General features: G+C 48.7%; 1 non-coding gene across 1 annotated transcript; it reads right to left on the reverse strand.

Annotated features, from left to right (window-relative positions):
• Positions 1-328: 328 nt before the first annotated feature.
• LOC115892230 lies at positions 329-432 on the reverse strand. Its single transcript, XR_004052119.1, has one exon. It is a non-coding gene; the product is annotated as a small nucleolar RNA U13 (small nucleolar RNA).
• Between the last annotated feature and the right edge of the window lie 10,416 nt (positions 433-10,848).

Raw genomic sequence — 10,848 nt, forward strand, 5'->3', positions numbered from 1 at the left:
ACCACGTCCCTGTGTTTTTAGTTGTGTTTATTCCATGTGCTTCAGTATATAACTATTTGTATATAGATTTACTGCAGAGCGCAAAAGCACATAAAAACAGCAAATATATTCTATATGCAAACAGCTATATATAGTTGCTGCTTTTAATGTGGTCTTGTGCTCTGTATTATTTTTGCTTTTTATTTCTTTTCTAGGCTCTTCCCCTTTCTCTTAATCATCTAATCACATTCTGTGGGCTTATTATCTCTTCTTTAAAACTTTATACTTTTTCTTAAGCTTCCTGCTATTTTTTAAAAGACCAATCATGGGGATTTTTTTTCTTTTTTCATGTCAAACAGGTAATGTGCTAAAGTTGTAACCAGGTTTAAGGGAGGCACATCTCATATATGAGTGTGAAAATCCAATCGTCACGCTTATGAACCACAAAAGGATCTAGATAGTTTTTCTAGCTTTTCTGAAATTGTAAAGAATTGTTTGTGTAAATTCTTTCAGTGTCTAGTTGGATGCTGAAATTCATCCATGATGTGTGCACTTCATCTGCAGTGTGCCTGCAAGCTAATTTCTTCATCCCCTTTTTTCCTTTTTTTTTGAAATGGAAGTCTTGCTACATTGCCCAGGCTGGTTTCCAACTCCTGGGCTCAAATTATTTTATTTTTCCGCCTCAGCCTCCTGAGTAGCTGGGACTACAGGTGTGCAACTCCATGCCCAGATCCTCATCCCTTTTTGGTAGCATTTTTGTATACATCTCAAATGCCACCAATGAGTGCCATGGATTCAGATGGGCAATTAAATTCACAGTCACAATCATCTTTAGTTTAATATGCCATGCCGATAGCTCCACAGAAGGACACAGCACAGAGGCTTCAGCATTCGTTACCTCTTAATCTGACTGGAGGTTCCAACAGCAACCCAGGCACACAACTTACTACATTCCCTTACCCACATGGGACAAGGGCAGCTGCAAGACTAAATGCTCGTGGGCAAACTTGACACAAAAGCATCCCCTCAGTTTCTCTCTAGCTTTTTCTATTATTCTGATCATATAGGCCCAACCCTGATGCCCACTCACAGCTCCCCATTCACGTGTGAGCCCATGGACGAAGGAGGAACAGAAAAGAAAGTGCACACAACAGGACATGTGTATCCACCCCTGTAATTCCCAAGGAAATAGCACTGAGAGAGGAGGCTTGAGGTAATTTTCCCAGATAGGCCACAGTCAGTCCAGGTCTGGTCTCAATCATTTGCTCACAGAACCCTTGCTGGCTTTTTCTAAGCATCACTGTTTCCTTAGGATTTCGCTTGTCCAACCAGAAACCTCTGTGGCCAGTGGCGCCTTTGCCCGAGTTTTGCTCAGGCCTGCTGGGCTCATTCCTCCCACTCAGCCCAGCAGGTTGCACTCAGCTCACTCTACCAGTCCAGATCCCCACCTGCCAAGGGTGATCCAGGCTTGGAGTGGCAAGAGGCATGTGAGTGAGTGAGTGTGGGGTCTGGCCACTGCCCATAGCCAGGCATGCCAGCTGCTGTGGCAGGGTGGGTAGCTCCAGGTGCTAGCACAGGTGACTGCTCCATGCAAAACTGCAGCTGGATCAGATGTACCACAAACAGCTTCTGCTGTGGGTACCCGCATCTGGACAAGAGAAACATGGCAGTGCCCAGAAGCCAGGAGCTGCAGAGCCCCAAAGAGGGTGTCACAGCCCTTGCTTGGGAAGCCTGTAGGTCTGGGCTCCCCAAAGGGCCACAGCTCTTCTCTCTATCTTGTCGCCTGCAATGTGGCAAGCAGCGGGGGGCATGTTTCAGCCCTGTCAGTCCCACCATTCAGTGGGTCCTGAGTTCTTGTCCCATGTCCAAGAAGAACAAGATACATGGACAACTGGAGGGTGAGCAAGGTGGAGAGGAGTTTTATTGAGCAACAGAACTGCTCTCAGGAGACCCAAAGTGGGTAACTCCCTTCAGCAGGCAGGTTATCCTGATGAATGTCCAGCTCTCAAGTGGAAAGGAGACCTGTAGTGGGTAGCTCCTTTCCACAGGCAGGTCGTCCTGACAAGTATCTGAGCCTGGATTAGTCTGGAGTTTTTACGGGCTTAGAAGGGAGGAAGTGCATGCTGATTGGTCCGTGGGTGGTCATGGGTAAGCCTGGAAAAAGTACCATAAGTTCTCACTCTGGGCTGCAGCCTCCATCCAAAACTGGTAGCCCAGGCCCCAGGCTTCAGGTCATCCCTGACTTGAAGGTGGGGTTTCACTGGGGACCTGTCCCTTCCTGCCCAGGAACCTGTCTGCCATTAACATGCCATCCATGGCACCCAGACTGTCCACACCGAGAGGTGCCCAGAGACATGCCAAGCTGCCCTCAGCGCCCCCACCCCCACCCCACCAGCCCCCTTCAGTGCTCGTCAGTGCCCAAAGTCTGGAGGTGGCTGAGGCAGCAGGGGGCTGGTGTGTCAGCACCAACCTGAGTGCACTCACACCCAACTGGGTTATGACAGTACCCAGGCTTGGCCATAATTTTCCACCCTAGAGCAAGTGCTGGGAGCAGGGAGAGCCCAGGGAGCAGGGAGAGCCCAGGGAGCAGGAGCAGGCACTATCAAGCCTACAGGGGCAGGGAGCTTCCTGGGCCCCTGAGAGCACAGGGATGCTGGGGTCTGGAGCCACAGTTGGGCTGCTGCAGCTACACCTGAGAGCTTGGGCTCCTGCACCACCAACTCAGTAGGGGGCGGGGTTCTCATCTGTTTCCAGCTTCCACTGGCTGTGTGTCTCCTGCTGCAGCTGGCATCCTCCCAGCAGCTGCTCCAGATGGGCTGTTGCCACCATCAATCCCCTCTCTGAAGAGGTACATCTAATGGCCATTAGGATAGGGTTGATGACTGCTCTTCAACAGCTTCTTGCTGACAGGGGGCGCTGTTTCAGGGAAAATGGCAGCCAGATCTGTCTCAGAGGCTTATCTAAGGATACCTGGTAAAAAGAGAGCAAATTGTCCAAGGCTCCAGTTGCATGACCGCTTGGAATTTGATGACCTCTAGGTGAGAAGAAACAAATTTTACAAGGAGGTTAAGTATGCTGAGAACAACATTTGGGCCTTGATAGGTTTTATCTTTACCAAGGTGGAAGGCTTGGTGGAGGATTTTAAGAACTTTCCATTGACTGGAGGCTGGTAAATGAAGCTTGCTGTCCTCTGATTGCAGCCATCCTGAGGACTGAAGGGCATATCCCCAAAAGGTGGACCATTCTATCTCCACAGAAGAATACTGGGGTTTCATTTCTTTTATGGAGCCCTCCCAGATCGGAGGGGCCTCAAGTGGATCAGAAATCTGGGGCCCTCTTGCTACTGGCTTAGCTGCTTCATCTGCCAACTTGTTTCCCTCAGCAATTTCATCTGTCCCTTTTTGGTGGCTTTACAATGTATTACTCCACTTCCCATGGAAAGAAGTCTGAGGATAATAGTCTATTGACTTCCTGATGGTATTTAATGGGAGACCCTTTGGCTGTGAGAAAGTCTCTCTCTTTCCAGATGGTGGCATGGGCGTGGAGGACTAGGAAAGTATACTTAGAATCAGTATAAATGTTAAGTTGTTTCCCCTTGCTTAATTCAAGCTCCTTTGTGAGGGCAATTAGCTTAGCTAGTTGAGCACTTGTGCCCGAGGAGAGAGGCATGCTCTCGATAATGTCATTCAGGGTGACTTCTGCATACCCGGCCTTACGGATCCCTTGCTTTACAAAGGAACTTCCAACCATAGAGTTCAGTCTGGGTTCTCTAAGGGGGTTTCTTTGAGGTCCTCTCTGGCCACATAGCTTTGCACTGCTTTCTGTTCGCAGTCATGTTCAAGCTCCCCAGCCTCCTCTGAAAGGGAGGGACAGATTCTTAACTGAACGCAGATCCCTCTAATAGCAGAACTTGATATTTGAGGAGGCAGTTGGCTGTTAGCCAAAGACTTCCCTCAGAAGACAGCTGTCCTGCCACATTTTGTGGGGTCTAAACAGGTAAGTTATTCCCCCATGATAAACTTAGCAGCCTCTGGTACGAGCAAAGCTACCACTGCAACTGCCCAGAAGCAGGCCAGCCATCCTTTAGCTACCAAATTAAGCTTTTTGCTTAGGTAGCCTACAGGCTGCTGGGCTGCACCTTGGGATTGGGTTGGAACTCCCAGAGTTATTCCCTTCCTTTCTGAGACATAATGATTGAACATTTCCCCAGTGGGAAGACTAAGGACTGGTGCCTCAAGCAAGGCTTGTTTTAACTTGTCAAAGGCCCTGTTAGCCTCTGGTTCCCAAGTTAGGGAGTGGGACTTAGCTGCCTGAGTTTCCTTTATTAGGTGATATAAGGGACAAGCTATTTCACCATACCCAGGTAACTATAACCTGTAGAATTCTGTAATGCCTAAGAATCCCCTCAATTGTTTGAGGTTTGGGGAGAGGGGAAAGGAGGAGATAGTCTTAATCCTTTCTTTGCCTAGTGCCTTGGTTCCCTCTGACAAGACTAGACCCAGGTACTTCACTGCAGTCTGACAGGACTGAGCCTTAGAGTTTGAGACCTTGTATCTTCTGTTAGCCAGAAAAATTAAGAACAGCCTTACTACACTCCTGAGAGATTTCCTCAGTTGGGGTACAGAGAGAATGACATCTACATATTGTAAAACCTTAACCTGAGGATAAAGGAACTCAGAGAGATCTTTTTACAATTCCTGTCCAAACAGGCTGTCTCAGAATCCCTGAGGTAGCACTGTCCAGGTTAGCTGGGTGGACTGGATGAGGGATCCTCAAACGCAAACAAATACTGGGAGTTGGGGTGTAATGGTATACAGAAAAATACATCCTTTAGGTTCAGGACTCTGAACCATTAATTCCTTCAGGTATTTAAGAATGTAGGCATTGGGAACCACCAGATGAATTGGAACCACAGCCTCATTAATGAGGCTGAGGTCCTAAACTAGTCTCCACACCCCATTGGGTTTCTGTACTCCCAATATTGGGATACTACAAGGGCTACTGCAGGATTTGAAGAGGCCCTACATCCTCAAGTTATTGATGATGGCTTCTAGTCTTTTCCTAATTTCTGGTTTCAGGGGATATTGTCTTTGGATATGGAAGGAGGTAGGATCCTTAAAGTGGATCCAGACCAGTGTGATGGTTGTGGCTCAGTCAATTTTCCCTTGAGTTGCTCAAACTTCTGGGATAGTACTGGTCTCCACTAGAAGGAGACAAAGTGTTTGTCCTGGAGCTATAAGGATGGTGGTTCCCATACAAGCAAAAATATCCCTGCCCAACAGATGAGCTGGGCTTTCAGGCATGATTAAAAAGGTGTGAGTAAACAAGAGGTCTCCCCAACTACAACTAAGGGGTTGGGGAAAACACAGGGTTAAAGGTTTTCCTGAGATGTCCCTCACGGATGTGCTAAGAGAAGAGGGGGCCTGGATTGGAGAGGAGAATTGAAAGGCTTATTCTGGTTTCCAGAAGGAGGCTCACCTTCCTCCCTTTGGCTTCCAGAATCACCTGGGCTCTTGAATGGTAATGGCAATCTGAACCACCCGCCGAATCTGGGGAGAGGAGCCCTAGGACCTGTCAGTCCTGGTGGACCATTTGGGAGACTGGTTCTGGACCCAGTGACTTCGGTCTCCAGGGATAGTCTACCCTACAGTGGTCCCCATTGCAAATTGGACAGTGTCAGCATGACTTCCTCCTGCTGTAGGGACAGTCCTTCCTAAAGTGCCCTGGCTTGTCACATTTGTAGCAGTTAGCAGGTGCATCTCAGGGACCCTAGGGTTTGTGAGCCTGCAAGGAGGCCATTAGAACCTTTGCCTTTTTCTTGTATCTCCTTTCTCTTTTTTGAGTTTCCTCCTCATCCCTATTGTAAAAGACTGAGTTTGCCACTTTCAGGAGATTCTCTAAAGTACTATCAGGTCATATAACCTGTTTCTGGAGCTTCCTCCTGCTATCAGGGGCTGCCTATGTGATAAACTTATCCTTCAGGATCAGTTGTCCCTTGACTTAATCAGGAGATAGAGGTAGGCTTTACCAAGACCTCTTTGAGCCTTTCTAGGAAGGCAGTGGGATTCTCATCTAATCCCTGGTCTATCATGGATAGTTTGGAGTAATTGAGAGGCTTGGTTCTAGTCCTTCGTAAGCCCTCCAGTATGCATATGTGAAAGTGTTTTCTCCTCCATTCTCCCATTTCATCATAAATTGGTGTCCCATTTACAGTCCTCCAATGGTACTGCTATTCTTCCAATTGGATAAGGCTTATCCCCTTCCTGGGCACTAGATGAGATATGAAGCTCATACCTCAAATTCTCTGCCACTTGCAGGGTGGCCTCTTTTCCAGCGGTAGTCAGGGTCTAATTCAAAAGTAACAAATATCCTTCCAGAAGAGTTTGAATACTTAGGTTAAATTCTGGGAAGCCTCTATACACCTGTCAGGGTCATCTGAAAACTTGCCAAGACTCCTCTTAATTTGCCTTAAGTCCTGTAGTAAAAAGCAGACCTGGACCTTAATGGGGCCATATTCATCAGGCATCTGTTGTAGGGGCAAGAGTGAGACTGAGACTTACCTAAAATGAGAATTTCTAGGATGGGGCAAGCTTGGAAGAGAAGCTGGATGAAGAGGAGCAGAGGGAGTTGACTACCAAACTGGAGTTATCTCTGGGGTTTGCTTCCCTAGTTTCCTGGGATTTTCCCTTGCAGTCTCTCCTAAGATGACCACTAGAAGGGCTGAATAAATCCTACAATGTTGGCAAAGGTCAAGATTACCCTGCAAGGCAAAGAAAGCCTGCACATAAGGGGCTTTGGACCATTTGCCCTCATGTTTACAGAAAAGGTACAGCTGCAGAATGGTATTGAAATTAATTCTTCCTTCCTGAGACCATGCTTCTCCTTACTGAGACCATGGTTCTCCTTCCTGCAGAACATAATTCAACCACACCTTCATGCAAAGGGATATGAGTCACTTTTTCTCCAGAGTCTGAGGGTGAAAGGAGCCTCAGTGATTCAGGATGCACTCTAGAGGAGTGGAGGCTGAAGATGATTGGTTACCATCTGGAAAAGAAGACAAAGGATGAAAAAGGCATTTTTTTCTTTCTCCGGGGTCTGATGGTCAAAGAGTCCCAGTGATTCAGGATGCACTCAAGAGGAATGCAGGCTGAAGATGGTTGGTTATCCATCTGGAAATAGGTGAAAAAGGCATCCCTTTGTTCCTTTCTCTTTCCAGCAAATACCTGAGGTATGTGAGGGAGATTTAAAAAAAGGTGCTCCCTTATTTCTTCTGACCTTATATCCCCAAGTTCCTGTGACCTTTGCAGGTGCCAACCATGGGTGCAAGTGCGACTTTCACCCATGAAGCAGGAAGGCATAGCCAGCAGGAATATTCACACTCACCTATGTGCTGCTTAAGCCTCCCACTGTCGGTAACCTTTGAGTTCCCCGGATTTCATCTATGCCATGGATGTGAGCATGACCTCCCTCCATTAAGTGGGGGGGCCTAATTGGCAGGAATTAGTCATGCTCACCTGCATTGTGCCCTAGACTTCTGCTGTCATCTGCCTCTGGGTCCTTTAGAGCTAGCTTTCCTTTCTAGGGCTTCAAAACAAAGCTTGGGACAAAAAAGCACCTCAGAAGGGTGTATGGATCCATTAAATTAGTCCCAGGTGGCCATCACCAAATTGCAGCCAGCAACTGGGAGGGCAGCCCCTCTGTTGCTTCCCTATCATAAACAGGTGAAGATGTGGGACCAGGTCCTCCTCAGACAAGGGAGAGAAAGGGAGTTCTGGGAACTGGGGACCTGGCCTAACAAGGTGCCTCCCAAGAGGGAAAAACTAATAGGAAACCTCCCTGTATTTGCAGGACTTTATGGACTCCTGACATGGTGGAGGAAAGAGGAAAAAAAACCAACATAAGTGCAGGGGAGAGGAAGGTGCCTGGGGAATCCTCTTGCCCTATGCATGTGGGTTCTTTCAATAGAGGAGAGAAAACTCTCAATTGTTACATCTTCCTTGCTTCTAAGAACAGACAGATACAGCATTGTTCTGATTTACATTCCTGATGACTAAGCCACGTGCTCATGCTACTCTGTAATATTTTGTATGTGGTTTGCAATAACACCCTTAACATTGTATATAAAGAAGAGGACAGCAGCTGGGGCAGTTGTGAAAGAAAGTGTGATAGGTAAGACTGGGGGTGCTAGTGCCAATACTCTAGTGGGTGGTCAGGAACTGTAGTCCAGGAGCCTTTGGAGTTGTAGCCAACATGGATTTGTAGCCTCAGCTGGATACCCTTAGTTGCCCCAGGGCCTCCCTCCAATCCCACACAATGGGTAGACCTCCATGAAGGGAAATTGGATTGGAACAAAACCAACATTCCCAACACCCAAGGGTGGCAGGAGATTGACAGTGTCCTCCCCAGCAAGCTGGTCCTCTGTGTCTTAAGTCTGGTAGCCATGCTAATTGCTTTTAACTGGCTGACAGAGGCCCCATGTTTTTCTTTCATTTTGGATATTGTGGTGTTTAGGGATTCTGATAAAAGGACAGAAAGCAGCAAGTCTGCATTTACTTACCCTTCCCAGATGAGCCCCCACAAGATGTCATAGGATCCTTTTCCTGTGGAAACCTCTATGGCTGGTCGTGCCTTTGCCCAACTTTTGCTCAACCTACTGGATTTGTTTCACCCACTCAGCCCAGCAGGCTGCATTCAGCTTACACCACCAGCCCAGATCCCACACTGCCAAGAGCAAGCCAGGCTTGGAGTGGTGAGGGGCATGTGAGTGAGCAAGTGTGGGGTCCGGCCACTGCGCATAGCCAGGCATACCAGCTGCTGTGGCAGGGCAGGCAGCTCCAGGCACCAGCTCCGTGCAAGGCTGTGGCTGGATCAGATATACTGCAAGCAGCTTCTTTTGTGGGCACCTGCATCTGGACAAGGGGAATGCCATGGCACCCAGAAGCTTGGAGACACCAGGAACTGCAGAGCCCCAAAGAGGGTGTTACAGCCCTGGAGCTCTTATCTCCTTCTTATTGCACACAATGTGGTGAGCGGGAGGGTGTGTTTCAGTCCAGTTTGTGTTACAGATCTGTCAGTTCTGCCATTCAGTGGGTCCTGAGATCTTGTCCCGTGTCCAGGAAGAATGGAGTACATGGTCCACTGTGGAGTGAGCAACTTTATCGAGTGGAACTTTATCCAGAGAGGAACTTTATCGAGTGACAGAACAGCTCTCAGGAAACCCAAAGTGGGCAGCTCCTTCCAGCAGGCAGGTTGTCCCAGTGAGTTTCCAGCTCTCAGCAGAGAGAAGACCCATAATGGGTAGCTCCTTTCCACAGGCAGGTCTGGGCCTGGCTGAGAGTCTGAGCCTGGCTGAGGCTGGGTTTTTTGTTTGTTTGCTTTTGAGGTGGAGTCTCACTCTGTCGTCCAAGCTGGAGTTCAGTGGCATGATCTTGGCTCACTGCAACCTCTGCCTTATGGGTTCATGCCATTCTCCTGCCTTAGCCTCCCAAGTAGCTGGGACTACAGGTGCCTGCCACCACGCCCAGCTAATTTTCTTGTATTTTTAGTAGAGATAGGGTTTCACTGTGTTAGCCAGGATGGTCTCGATCTCCTGACCTCATGATCCGCCCAGCTCAGCCTCTCAAAGTACTGGGATTACAGGTATGAGTCACCGTGCCCAGCTTAGGCTGGGGTTTTTATGGGCTCAGAAGGGAAGAAGTGCATGCTGATTGGTCTATGGGTGGCCATGAGCAGGCCTGGAAAAAGCACCATAATTTCTTACTCTGGGTCAGACTTCACCCAGATCTGGCAGCCTGGCTCCCAGGCATTAGGCCACCCCTGACTTGAAGGTGGGGTTTCACTGGGGACCCGCCCCTTCCTGACAAGGAATCTGTCTGCCATTAACAAGCTGTCCATGGCGCCCAGGCTGTGCACAGCAAGAGGTGCCCATAGGCCTGTGCCAAGCCACCCTCAGCCCCCACAGCCCTCCTGCTGTGCTTGTTGGTACCCAGAGTCTGGAGGAGGCCAAGGTGGCGGGTGGTTGGTACATCAGTGCCACCCTGAGCATGTGCACACTTCACTAGATTGTGACAGTGCCCAGGCTGGGTCACAACTTTGCTCCACCATGGAGCAGGCACCAGGAGTGGGGAGAGGCCAGGGAGTGGGAGCAGGCACTTTCAAGCCTGCCAGGGAAGGGGGCCTCCTGGGCTCCTGAGAGTGTAGGGATGTTGGGGTCTGGAGCCATGGCTGGGCTATTGCAGCTGCACGTGGGAGCATGGGCTCCTGCCCTGCCAACTTGGTAGGGGGCGAAGTTCTTATCTGATCCCACTGGCTTTGCACAGCACACAGTACCAGCCACACCTTCCCTGCTGCGGCTGGCATCCTCAAAGTGGCCACTCCAGATAGGCTGTCATTGCCCTCACAAGTATAATTTATCTTTCAATGGAATTGGCTATTTGCTGGAAAATATTGTAATAAGAAGCAGAGAAAAGACTGTCCACAGCTTCAATTTGGGTTTATTGTCCTTCCTGTGGCCTGAACATCTTGTGTTCCCAAAGTTCACGTGTTGAAGCTCTAATGCCCAGTGGGGTGTTATCCAGAGGTGGCACCTTTTGAAGGTAATCAGGTTTGGATAAGGTCCTGGCGGTGGAGCTACAACGGGACTCTTGGTATGTGGGAATGAAGGGACCAGCGCTCTCTCTCACTCTTCACTGACTGAAGGATACAGCAAGAAAGGGTCTGTCTGTAAACCAGGAAGAGGGGTCTCACCAAGAATGGAAATGGCCAGTACCTTGATCTAGATTTTCCATCCTCCAGAACAGTGAGAAGTAAATGTTTGTTGTTGAAGCTACCCAGTCTGTAGTAATTTATTTTTCTGTTTGTTTGTTTTGC

The sequence above is a fragment of the Rhinopithecus roxellana genome, chromosome 1, assembly GCF_007565055.1.
Source record: "Rhinopithecus roxellana isolate Shanxi Qingling chromosome 1, ASM756505v1, whole genome shotgun sequence".
NCBI classification, from domain to species: domain Eukaryota; kingdom Metazoa; phylum Chordata; class Mammalia; order Primates; family Cercopithecidae; genus Rhinopithecus; species Rhinopithecus roxellana.